Source organism: Electrophorus electricus, chromosome 6 (genome assembly GCF_013358815.1).
Source record: "Electrophorus electricus isolate fEleEle1 chromosome 6, fEleEle1.pri, whole genome shotgun sequence".
Taxonomy (NCBI): domain Eukaryota; kingdom Metazoa; phylum Chordata; class Actinopteri; order Gymnotiformes; family Gymnotidae; genus Electrophorus; species Electrophorus electricus.
In genome coordinates, this window is record NC_049540.1 from 23046587 (window position 1) to 23059960 (window position 13374).

At 47.4% G+C, this 13374-nt stretch overlaps 1 protein-coding gene across 3 annotated transcripts in view; it reads left to right on the top strand.

Moving 5' to 3' along the window:
- Window positions 1-13374, top strand: part of zbtb16a (zinc finger and BTB domain containing 16a) — an 80668-nt gene that overhangs the window by 20036 nt on the left and 47258 nt on the right. The gene's annotated exons all lie outside the window — the stretch shown is intronic.

The following is a 13374-nucleotide window of genomic DNA, read 5'->3' on the forward strand; positions in this document are numbered from 1 at the left end:
GTTTCTGGAATTGATGTCCAGCTCAACTTGTCCACTGTTTAAACTGCACCTCTTAAAGTGCTGGATTCCAGTTGGCCAAGCTTTACTGTATCTGTTTGGCCACAGGCTGGTATCAGCTACACACAGGATGCTTTCAGCTCTTATCTGGGCTTTTAGGCTGACTGTTGAGTGCTAGGGCTGACCTTTGACCCCCCAACCCCACCTCAGCCCTCCCCTCCATAAATTCCTTCCCCTTAACTCAAGCAATGGAAACTTTTTTTTTTTTTTTTTTTTTCTTGAGCAGAGTAAAAAAAAAAAAAAAAAAAAAAAAAAACTTTAACAATAGGTTTTACACCCACACTCGTACAAAAGCCATTTTCAGAGCGTTCTTGACCTTCCGTGGTATTTAATAGACTGCAGTAACAAACATTTCAGTCATCATTTATCAACTAAGTCTGTTTAAAATCCCTGTATGTATAAAAATGTTTTAAAAAATCCCGTTTATGACCAAAGATTTGGTGTGCTAGTTTACTATGATATATAGTCTGGATGGTTTTCCATGTACTTCCTTGGTGGTGGGACCACCGTGCTGGAATGTGGAGGTCTAAAGCTTCTGCTAGGTGCAGTGGGTTCTTGCTGTAGCCCCCTCTGTAGGTGAGCGCTGACATCCTCATTCCACCTCCCTCACCTTCTTCGCATCGCCTCAGTTCACAGCAACGCAGGGAGGCTGCAGAAAGTCCTTAGTAAATCACTCCCTAAGTTGGGATCAGCATGTGGGGATCACGGCTGTATGAATGGAGCAGCTCAAGTAGATTAGATTCCCCACTGTTCTTCACTCTCCACTGTAGCGTGAAGCACCTGAGTCGCGGTTTGGATCATTTACATTCTCCCACACTTCGTCCAACGGGGCTCTTTAAAAAGAAAAAAAAATTGTAAAATTGAAGGGGGAAAAAAAAAAAGAAGCTTTCTGTATTTCCTCACTCCAGTAGCTTTGTTGTAGATAATGTGCTTTGGATATAGAATGGGCACGATAACAGAAGACTGACGACTGCAAGTATATGGGACTCGGAGAACGTTCGGAGCCAAACAGCCTCCATGTTCCTATCCAGGCAGCGGAGCTGGAGCTTTTAATACCCCACTCACTCCAAACAGGCCAGAGAATGGAGGCAGTTTGTCTGAGGTTAACCTTTAATCTCCCAAATTAACAAGAAAACACCACGGCCTCCCCTGCTGCTTCATTGACATGCAGTCTTTTTGTATGGCCAACAATGTGCATTTTCTTCAAATAAATGACAGATTCAAATTGTGGGTTCGTTTTGTTGCGTGGTTGACACTGAAAGGATAATGGAGTGAATGCATTTTTTGGGGGCGGGGGGGGTGTAATGAATATTTACCAGAGGTTTCAGACTTGAGGTTTAGGGGAATTATTGGGTAAATATTATTGCACATAAACATAATTTTTTAAAAGATTTTTGCTGCTTTATGTGCCGTTATGAACGACAGAGTTTTGTTTACGGGAACGAGTGTCTAAGCAAACTGCACTTGACCGCTCTTGACAATACAGTCGTTGAAATGCACATTGATTAATTAACTAGAGGCACTTATTTGCAAATGGACTGTCTGAGCTGATTATCAAATCCAGCTTCTTTATTAGTGGCAGTACTTTCTCTCCTGTGACGTGTGTGTGTGTGTGTGTGTGTGTGTGTGTGTGTGTGTGTGTGTGTGTGTGTGTGTGTGTGTGTGTGTATCTAGTGAATGCATGCTTATGCATGTTTGTGTTTGTCTCTCTCTTTCTGTCTGGGGGAATGTGTCTTATGAATGAGTGTGTGCATGCATGAGTGTGTGTGTGTGTGTGTGTGTGTGTGTGTGTGTGTGTCTTTGTCTTCCTCACACTCCGCTCTGAGAGTTCTACAGGTAGATGAATGGATCATCTGGCGCTCTCAGACCCCTTTCAGTCCAGCTCCTGCACATGCCCAGTCCCCATGTTGTCTACTCACTAGCCACCCTCTCACCATCCACAGCCACACAGCTGGCTGACTCATTGTTAATTTGTTTTCTTCTTTGTATTTTTGTGCCAAATAAATTCTTAAGAATGCGGCTGTGTAGGGGAAAAACCTAACTGTATGCGAAGCCTGTGGTAATGATGCTTCTGTCCTAATTTTATAGATTACGGAGTTCTTCAGAGATGACTATCAGTAATACACCAGATTAAGAATAGTCTTTAAGCATTATGCTTTTTATTAGGTTAGGTTCAGCACATTATGAAATCATTCCATTTCTTTGACCAGGTCCAATCACTACGTTTTTCATTAACCCCCAAGCCTTGTCCCATCTCGAACGTCCATCAAACGAGCAGGCCCTCCTTTGCCCCTCCCTTGGAGCCTCAGCCGTCGGTGCACAGCAAAGCGAGCCAACGAGCTTGATAACGGTGGAAATGATGGTTGACCCCTCCGGAGCAGATGCGTATCAAGGTCCCAGGCAGCGAATGAAAGGCCTCTTTGGGCTCGGTGTGTAGGGGCATTGTGGCCAGTGGCTTTGTCCAGATGGTTCACATACCTTTAGTCATGCTTTGGTGAGGAATGCCATCCCTTGGGAGAGCTCACAGCCTCGTAACAAGGCGAACATAAACATCCTTTCTTCCGTGCTCCCCAAAATAATCCCATCCAGGGCTTGGGCGTTGGGGGGGGTGGTTGTAGGGGTCAAAATGAGCTGCTTCAAAAGGGGGGGGAAAAAAAAAAAATACATCTCTTTTAAAATCCAAATTTGTTTCTAGAGACATACTTTATTAGAATGTGTTTTTAATTTTTTTTTGTGTGTGTGCGTGTGTGTCCCATCTTGAACCATTTTAGGCGGTGTGATAAAAAGGCTTATAAAGCAAGCACTTGGAGAAAAAGCCCTATATCATTATATATATTATTATTTATTTTATTTTTTTACATTACAAAACATATGTTTACATAATTATATTCTCTTCAATTACGTTTTGTTTTTTCGTTTTTGTTGGTTTTTTGTTTGTTTGGTTTTTTTTTTGGGGGGGGGGGGATGGAAAACGTGATTTGCCTAGGTCTCCTCTTTCTGGGGACATTCCCTGTAGGCACTGGAACACATCTTGACCTGTCAACAGCATAGCAGAGAGATCTTGTATCTCAAACGCAGCATTGTTGGGCATCCATAAAACTGGGTAAGCAAAAATCTTTTGGGCATGTTTTGAATAAGGCATGTTTTGGCTGAGCGTCGCACAGCATTTTTTGAAGTTTGAGAGTCGAGCTGTTGGTGGGGGGAGTGAAAAGAAGTTTTAAATGAAAGACGGAACAAATGTGTTCAGACAAACAAGAATGGAACAACTGACCGGCAGAGAAGATTAACTCTGTTCTGCTAAAAGCAGAAAGAAGAACTACAATCTCGCCATTTATTAATGAAAGCCCTTTCTTTTTTTTTTAATGTAAGCCACATTTTTGTTTTTGTCTGCCATTTCTGTATATGTATTTATATGACTTTAGTGCAGAGGTGTGGGCCGTTTTTCTGCTCGTTCCAAACGGCGTGCGGGTGTCATGGTAAGTGTATCATTAGCACAGCGTGCTGCTCACTAATGACTGCCGTTCTGGAGCGCGTCCGGGGCCTGCTTCCCAGGCTCCCCCACCACGCCGGCGCGTCCTCCCGCACTACACCGGGAGGGCGCGTCTGCGCTCGCGCGCTCTCCTCCGGGCCCAGGCGTGCTCCCGCATCTGTCGCCACGTATCCGCGTCTCAATCGCTCTTTCAGTAGGAAAGCTCCCTAACAGCTCAGTATCGCTCTTTCATTAATCAAAGACACTTCCAGTGTCCCATTACAGAAACACAACTACTCGGCCTGTCTCGAGCCGACAGCTCGCCAATTCATCTTCCGTGAGGAAAAAAGCTGCCCACTGCCTACCTGCCTTGGCGAGCTGTTAAGTCCACAGGAAGACCCTTTGAAATTGTTTTCTCTAGGTCAAGCAAACAACAAAAAAGGCAAATTGCTTGTCTCAAGTAACGTGAAGGTGTTTGTGCATGTGGGCGTGTGTGTTTGTGTGTGTGTGTGTGTGTGGGCGTGTGTGTGTTAGTGTATGGAGGGGGTCTTGGCTTGGACAAGGATCTTGGGGACGTTTGTTAAAATGCTGATTTAATGCTGTGAGCAGGAGACTTTGAAGCCCTGCCTCATTGCTGTGGAAAGTGTCACGGGACCCTGGCCTCTCTAGAGAGTGCATCTAACCCTAAATACCATCAGCACTAACTTGGGTGTCCCACTGGAGAGTGGCTGGAGCAGCCTTCCTACTACAGAACTATAGCAGGGCTGTTTGAGCAAGGGCAGACACAAATTCAGTCACTCCAGTTTTAAGCCATTCTGGATTTAGACCATTTTGTAAATCAAAATGTGTAGTGTGTATTTTTATTCTTCCGGAGAAAATATTAGTTAAATTTTTGCCATGATTAAAGTACTCTGTGTATCAAAGTGGGATTTATTTGAGATTGTTACCCAAGCTAAATCTCACAACTGAAATGATCTGTGCACTTGTTTAAGAAGTACAATAGGCTAGATATTAGCTTGTATTTCATTTCTACTCTTTTTGAGAGCTGCATTCTACAGTTAATGCTTCAATATGGTGATATTCAACTTAAGAAATATGTCTGGCAACAAGTTAATACAAGGAACTGGTATATCACATGTGAATGAAATCATAAAAGGAACTACACATTCAGGAATGCTGACAGACCACACAACAGATTAATTTCAGCTGTCAAGAGGAAGGCATTTCTTACTGATAAAGCATAGCTTCAGTAAAACAAATTTAGATGCTTTCTTTGAGAGGGTGCCTCTAAATACATTGATACATCTAATACGTGTTTAATTCATTTTAATACAATATTTTTTGTCATGATGTATTATGAAAGATCATATTAAGGTTTCTTAAAAATAGGAAGCTGTATAGCTGTATATACTACGGTCTTATTCATCTGTTGCATTTTGAGGCCATTTCATTCTTCTACCACCCCCTTAACGATTGTTATTATTACTAAATGCATTTGAGGACACCATGAATCTAGCACAAATGAGGTGGACCTCGTGTTTAAAAGTGCACCTCCTCTCAGAGGCCCTGTCTGTGCTGCTCATTTGTCATGCAGGGGCGTGCGTGTGCCAGCGATGGCTTTGAGCTCTGCTTATGCGTCTCTCCTCCCTGACTGTAGTTGATGGGTGCACTGAGGGGAAACATGGCCTGCAGAAAGCACCATCCTGCCGCCCGCTGCACGCCAAATGAAGACATATTGAAGCGTACGGGGGGATGCACAAGCCTGCCGCTGGGCTATTAATTACTCTTTTGTCACGTGCGTCTGCTGAAAGACTTGACATCTAATGGGACGGAGGGCCGGATGACGTGGGGCAGCTGGTGGCGTGCGCACCACCCCTCTGTGCATTATTCATGTCCCCGGCATGCACAGTGCACACACGATTAACTTTCGGCGCGCAGAGGTTTTCGCTGCTGAGAGCGAGCGGTTGGGTGGAGGTGGTGGGGGTGTGGAGGGGTCGGGGGCTTCCTCTCGGGCCACCCCCGGTGGTCGTCGTGGATGTTGCCTGTTCCGCACTCGCTCTGTGGCGTGTCGGGAGTGGTGCAGGATGGCGCGTCTGTGCGGAGCAGCCGGCGTGATGTAATATGACAGGAGCGAGGAGTTGAAAGAGCTTCATGAAAGCCTTGCAGCGTCTGTGCGCTTTCAGTGCACCTGCATCCAGCAGTGAAGAGTATGCTCCAAGAGCGCCTCTGCTGAGAGTGTGTGTGTGTGTGTGTGTGTGTGTGTGTGTGTGTGTGTGTGTGAAAGAGAGAGGCTGGGCGTAGGCAAGGCAACCTCTCTCACTCCCTCGCACGCTCGCGCGCACTCTCTCTCTCTCTCTGTGTTTGATCCACACAGCACTAGAGTGCCCAGCCATGCCAGGCTGCCATGCCACTGGTGATTATTAGTTTCGTACAGGAGTCTATTTTGATTTCCCCTCCCAGTGAGAGACGGAGTGCGACTGAATCAGACCCCATATTGATTTCTCCTCATGCTCTTGTTCCTGAGTCACGGCTCCTCTGGCCAACCGTCGACCCTCCAGCAGGCGGTCCGTAATGAGGCCTGGGGTGAACCTGATTCGCACCCCATTACAGCTCCCTGGCTGCTTGCATGCACACCGCCGCTCGCGCGCCGGTCTAGGGCCAGTCTGAAGGGTCCATCTGCGCTGAGTGGCGTAGGCTGGTCCTGGGTCAGATTAAAAAAAAAATCAACACAAAAACCAGGCTGAGCGGAGAGAGCCACGTTGGAGCGTGGCCCGAACGCCGATACCAGCGACCTCCCTGTCAGCAGTGTTCCAACAGCCAGCACCTAGGAGCTGTCAAAAGTTCCCCTGTATGCAGCCTCTAGTTCTCACCATGCTGATTTAGATTACCCAGAAAAATTTGCTTCACAATTTTCCTAATGCAGTTTGCCAAGAGCCATGCGCTCCGTAATAGCCCTCAGCTGAACTAGAACACTGGCCTGTTCTATTAAACCTCACACCGAGGCAACGCAGCCGGACCGGGTGGCGTTAAATCCCCCTGGGAGCCAGTAGCGTTATGACCTCATGTACAGCAGAAATTGAATCCAGCACATTCCTGGCATGGCTGGCCCCTTGTGTGTCTGTCTTTCTGTCTTCCGTCGCCAATCTGCGCTCCTTTGCTCAGCGCTCCTCTGTGCTCCGTTCGGCTCCAGCAGGGCAGCGAGGTGTGTTATACGCCGGCTACTTTCGTCGGCTGGACCCGGGTTGAGCTTACCATGGCCGAGAGGCTATTTCAGGTTGCCGCTGCATCAGAGTTGGGCAGCGTTGTGAGGAGACCTCGCATTATTGGTTTGGGGGCGGGCGTTTATGAACAGCGGCAGCAATGGCAAACTCCCCGTTGTCTAGGAGATGAAACTGGGTGGGGCCAGCGTACGGGTGGAGCGTGGCGTCAGTACAGGGATGCTGCACCTCCAGCTACAGACAGGGTTTCAGGGTGTGTACGGAGCCCTCAGTGAGACGCGGAATCGCCCCGAGACCTGTTATTTCTGCCCCCAGCTGACAACCACCACAGCACCTGGCTTCGTCTGCCATGCTCAGCCACAGTGGAACGTGGTCGTCACGGCTGAATCAATCTTGAGTCATTGCATAATATTGTGAGAGTCGCAGCCAAAGCTCAGATAATCTCCTCCTCCTCAACTGGTCTGTGCGGGCCTTTCTTGTCCTGCTGCCCAGACAGGCGAGCACGGCTGTTTACAGTGAATGGCATACCAGGTGGTGATACTGATGATATGAACTGATATGATGGGGTGCAATGTTTTTTTGACGATAAACAACATCTGTGCCATGCTGCTGCCGTTCCCCTTGCTCCGCTAGCGCGCCATACCGCTCGCTCCTTAACTTTTGGCGTCTTGTTCTTTTTGTTTTGTTTTAATTATTTATTTATTTGTCTTTTGCACATTCCGCCATGTACGGGTTGTTATTGGGTTTCATCTTTATTAATGTAACAGGTGCTCGCTTGTTAGAACAGGAAGAAATGGTTCGCTCCCAAAAGCATGGCAGATATAAACTGCAGCACGCGAGAGGGCACAAACATTTGATGTCTTCTGAGGAGGGAATAAATTATACAAGACACGGTGGAATGCTTCCTGGTTGCTTTCTGTCTTTCTTTTTCAAAACGAAAAAGACCTAAAGTTAGACATCCTTGAGATTTCTGCCCCTCGATTGAAGGTGATGCCCATGAATAATGCATGGCGGAGGGGGAACTCTTGTCTGGGGCTTTTTATAGAGCCCAGGCAGGCTGGCGCACGCTAACCCCACAGATCTGAGGATCAACAAATGGGAGCAGAAGAAAACAAGAACATAACAAACTGCTAAGAAAGAAGGGGGGGAGCTGTGCTATATTCAGGGGCAGAATGAGCTTGCCGTTTTGGATAGAACACGGAAGAAAAGGAGGATTTGGGAGCTGAAGTTGGCATTTAACCTGGAATTTTGACAGGTCTAAAGATGGGAGTTAACCCGAAACATTCCTGCCTTTGTGCTTCCCCCTCTGCGGGAGCGCGCCCTCTTGATTGGCTTCCACGGCTATTATTGCAGGTGTCACAAACTGTCAAATCACCCCTGATAATCACCGAACACAAGCTTGAGATATTTGCAAACACAAATGTCCTGGGGGGGGGAGTGTGAGAAAAAGATATAGCAAGAAGCCCATCATTAAATGTTGTGGTTGCCTTTTATTGGAAAATGCACCGATCATAGTGTGCCTGTGCATTTCAGAAGGTTCATAACAAAAGCAGCCCTTATAATGGCTGTAGGTAAAAGGGGCGTGAGCTCTGAATTCCATCCTTTAAGATGAGGTGGCTACAGGTATCAATTGTGGATTAAGTCTGTCTCTCCCAGGTAGCACAGTTGGGGGAGCTGGCTTAAGCCTGGGTCCTGACAGGGCTCTCGAGTGAGCCATGCGGGCTGTGCTGTTCTGCCTGATGACCCCACAGAAAAGAGGCTTCCGAACCACTATGGAGGGGGGGGGGGTGCTCGGTGGCTGCTCGGTGGCTGCTCCGGACAACATAATTGAGCGTTGTTCCACAGTCTTCCAATGCACGTTCACTGTCTTGTTTTAAAGAGACCTCCACCAACACACATGCGCACACTCACTCGCACAAATACAAACCCACTGGGAGGGCTGGACAGCATGGGTACTTAACCCAGCCCCAGGAGCAGGCCACAGCTGCACAGGGAAGAACTTTCGCCAAGAGGAAGATTGATCTGGAAAACAAGGCCCCGCCTTATTGATAAGCCTCGCCACACAGCGTGAAACCTTCTCCTTCTCCTCCCAGTGATAATTGCATGTTTCTCGTCACTGCGGTGCCATTTCTGGGCGGAGTGTGTTGGTATTAGGATAGCATCATCTTCAAAGGCTTTGATTTCGCACCATTTATCCCACCTTCCCCCATGGTGTTACGCCACACACAGGCAAGGAAAACACTGTCTGCTCTTATCTGCCAGGCTGTGGAGGGAGGATCCGTACACATTAATGCGCCCTCAGTCGGAACGTGTGCTCCGTCCGTGCCGTAAAAAAAAAGCCGGCATCCTGCACCCGTCTTGTCTCCTCCCTCACCCGCTCCCACTGTCCGTGCTCAGCTATGCTTAGCATGGGCGTGCAGCGTGTGTGTGTGGCTGGAATTCATATGAACGTTTCGCCGCAGGGACAGAGGGCCAAGTCATTGATATGGGCAGGACAGCTGGCTGATAAACAGCCCACGCCGGCGAGCATTACCCAGCCTCTCGATACGTTCTGACCGGGGTGGGGAAAGGGGGGGGTGAAGGGATCTTGAAACAAACGATTAAAGGATGGACAGAAAGGCAGGGACATTGGAACAGTTGACACCACCCGTAGATTATTTATTTGTTGTGTTGGAGTGGTGTGTGTGTGTGTGTGTGTGTGTGTGTTTTCTCAGCAGGGTTCATAAATGCCATAATGGCTTTTCCTGGGTACAGTTGCAGGGTGTTATGGAGGACTTATCTTTTCAGTTTCAGTTTGGTCGTTTTTTGGTGTTGATGCTGTTGCTGGGTTTTTGGGTTTTTTTTTTTGTTCTCTTCCCTGTGCCATGTGATTCGCCATTGCCTGCCTCATTCACTCCTAATGGGGTGGAAAGGGCTGAGGAAAAAAGACTCACTGGTCTTCTCTACAAAGACTGCTAAAAAAGCAAAATGCTCCAGATAGTTAGCCTAGCTATGTGCCGTGGATGAGAGTGCAGCATAAACACCGTAATGGCTCTTGCCCGGGTTTGAGATACATCACAAATGCTTTTGATCGGAAGCTTCTTTTAGCTTCTGTGTGGCTTGATTTTGAAATCACGCCTGTTCAGTTTGTATACTTAAAATGTGTATTGTCGGGATTAAACCTTTCCTGTTGTGTGTGTGTGTGGGGGGGGGGGGGTGTTTTTTTGTTTTTTTTTCCCTGTTTAAGGCACTTTATTGGAGGGGTCAGTGAAACCGTCATCTTGAACAGGGGTTCTATAGAAAAGTCAATTAGCATTAATCATCATTATGGTAATGTTTTTTGGCAGTGTGTTGTCAACACCTGACTGAAATCTTTATTAAGAGTGAACGGTACGATAGACTGACAGATTGGGGACCCCCCCCCCCCCCCCCCCCCCCCCCCCGCTCCTTCTCACTGGACCTCTCAGCACATTGTCGGGCCCCCTTTGACAAATACCTTAATCTGAGCGCGCACATGAGCTGGCATGCTTTTGAAGGCCTGAGTGGGACCTCGCCGAGGCCGATGAATGGGGGGCCTGGCTGGCTGCACGCCGTAGCCTGACTGTTCCCAGGCAATGCCCTCGCCGCCTCGCCTCGTCTCGCCTCCATTATCCTATCCTTAGCCTCGCATTGTGCATTGGTCCCCAATGCCGAGCCTGTAAACCACATGCCCTGTAGGCCCAGGGCACTACACCCTGGTTAAGGCCTGAATCTGGAGCAGGGGTTGCGGGGGGAGGCGTGAAAGGGAGCACAGCAGAGGATGGTAAATGATGGACAGTGGAACATAGTTCATACTCACAGGGAGGTACAGCCCCTGAGCAACCTAGACTTTTCTCCTTCTGTTATTTATTTGTTTGTTTGTTTGTTTGATGGGGGTTTTATCAAAGGGGTTTGAAGTCATTTGAATGCCATCAGTAACTGCTATGTCAGGTTGCCTAGTGTTTTGGGGAGGAGCCAAGCAGAGCAGCGTACCCAGCGCAGGGCAGCTGTGCCGGGAGCAGTGGGAGGCTCTGGGACAGGGCAGGCTTCTGCCTATGATGGACGTCCCAGGGGCCACTGTAGAGTGAGAGAGTTCCGATTTCTACGAGCTGAGCTGTAACAGCTCAATAACACAGCCCCGTAATCTACTCGGGTTTCAAACATGGCCCTGATTTACGAGCCTGCACGCCACTCCGCCTCTGAAATGAGGTGTTCAGCATATGTTTTGTTGACATAAATTTGAAATTTATTGCCATTGTCAAAACTGACTGTTGGACAAAGTCGCTTATTAAACGAGTAAATGGCTTGAAAGAGTTTTATGTCTGCTTCCTTAATGACTACAGTCAGTCTGTTTCAGGCACTTGAAGTCCCCCCCCCCCCCCCCACCATTGCTCTCTCTGTCTCTCACACAAACACACACACCCACACCCACACCCACCATCTATAGTTTCTGCTGCAAATTAAAAGCACAGCTGGTTGGAGAGACCTGAGGGGTAAAGGAGCTGCCGCAGTTCACACATTGTAGGGGGGTGCATGTGTGTGCATGCATGTGTGTCCGTTAAACAGAGGTCACGGTAACGATATCTGGAGTTCACAGCCCTTGGCTGTAGCCTTTTCACATTAAACAAAGGCAACACATTGTGTGTAAGGTCTACAGGGTCATCCTCACCTTGCACTAGCACCATGAAGGCTGAAGCATAACGAAAAGGCCTCTCATTAGCTAGATATCATTTCAATCCAATAAGGATTCACACAGCTCAAAACACAAAGACTACCATCCTAGACATGTCTGTCTGAGCGCTCAATTCCTGACATGCGATGTCAGTCTTCTAGGTGACCGACCCGACCTCCATCAGTACTAGGACTTCACCTCCGTAAGCGCGGTGTCGCAGACAGTATGTGCTCTCCGTCACTCTCTCGGCACTCCGGCCGGTCTCCTCACGGGCCTCAGGAGAAGGACAATGAGCAGATTGAGGGCGCACAAAGGCTTTTGAGTGTGCGTTCTCCATACAGGATCCCTGGGCAGTACACCGCCAGTCTGGCTCCCAAAGGTGCCCAGACCCCTGGCTTTTCCCAGCTCCACCCCACGCCCCACCCCCGCCCCACTCACTCGCCCGCCTGCCTTTTGAAGTGCCCTTTATCCTGGGAGGCGTTTACAGGCCTTTTTAATTACTTACAGCTTGCCAAAGGGCTTTGCTGCTTCATTCTTCCCTTTGTTCATTGGGTCTCCACAATCCCCATCGAGAAGACAGCCATCAGGATTTTGGATGGTTTGCAAGGGGATTTTTTTTGTTGTGGTTTTTTTTTTGTTGTTGTTGTTGTGTTTTTTTTTGTTTGTTTGTTTTTGTCCTATTCTTTTGTTTATTTTCTAGAGGGTGGTTTTTTTTTTCCCGCTCCTTTCTACTCCGAGCCTAAAATGGTTTTCCATCAATTTATTCTCGCTGAGATTAGACCACACTTCCTTGCTTTAGAAAAGCTGCCATTATGCACGTAATGCCATCTTGCGATACAAAAATGTGTAAATCGTCACAATGATGTCTGTGGTGTGGATGAGCACAGTTTGAAACAAAATGGTGCCATTGCAGAGTGGCAATTTGATGACCAATTAGTTGAGCTGGACAGTAGCAGTACCCGCAGCATAATCGTCATTCAGCTATGGTTCTTACCCCTAATGTTTTCCCGTTCTTTCAAACTAGAAGCGGATAGTTTAATATGCTATTTGAAAACATATTGTAACAGTATATTTGGCAATAACCTTTCTTTAAACTTTTTAGAAACAGGAGGTGTATTTCTTCATTCCTCATTAAACACATACTTTTGGCACTTAGGTGCAGACAATGAGCTAATTACTACTCTGGAAACAATTACTAAATGTTGTAAGTATGCTAATAAAATCTAATTCAGCTCACTGCTTGTAACACATTACCAGTGTTCTTACTCTCAGTGGCTCATTGGCCCGCTGCTGCCCTCTTAAGCAAGGGCATCCATAAAACAATAAACCCACTTACCTGTCATGACTTAGTTTGATATTCTTTATGAGCGGCAGTCACTTAGCTTTTAACCAACCTGAGTTTGCTAATCCCTTAGTGTTGACTCTTCATATGTCCTGCTGGCTTATCTCGGTGAGGACGCAATGGGTCTGATGACTAGCTTGGTTAAAGATTCAGAAATCCTGCTCTTTGTTGTCAGCCCTGAGAAAGACACACAGGAACGTTCACTGGTCCATGCTAATCCCCATACAGGCCATGGAGTCAGGCTGGTATGCTAATTGCTGCAATCAAGATGGCCCCAAAACCTTTACATATACTAACCAGCATCAAGCAATGCTGGGTTTGCTCTGTCCTCTGACTTAACTGTGAAACATTTTGCTGAGAAACCCAAACAGGCATGAGGTTCTTGCTTTCTTTTTCTGTACCAAGGCTAGTGCCACTGTGATTGGTCATATCTACCATCGGTGTGGAAATGGTATAATTAAGAGAATAAATGTTGCACTTTCTGTCCAGAAAGGTTGCCACCCAATTTGAAGTGGGGTCGGGGGTACAAAAGGCAGCCCGCCCTGTGGTTGAGTAAATGCACACCATCTCAGGGCTCACAGGGCATCTGTATGTTTCTGTTAAAATAAAGAGCCCCTTC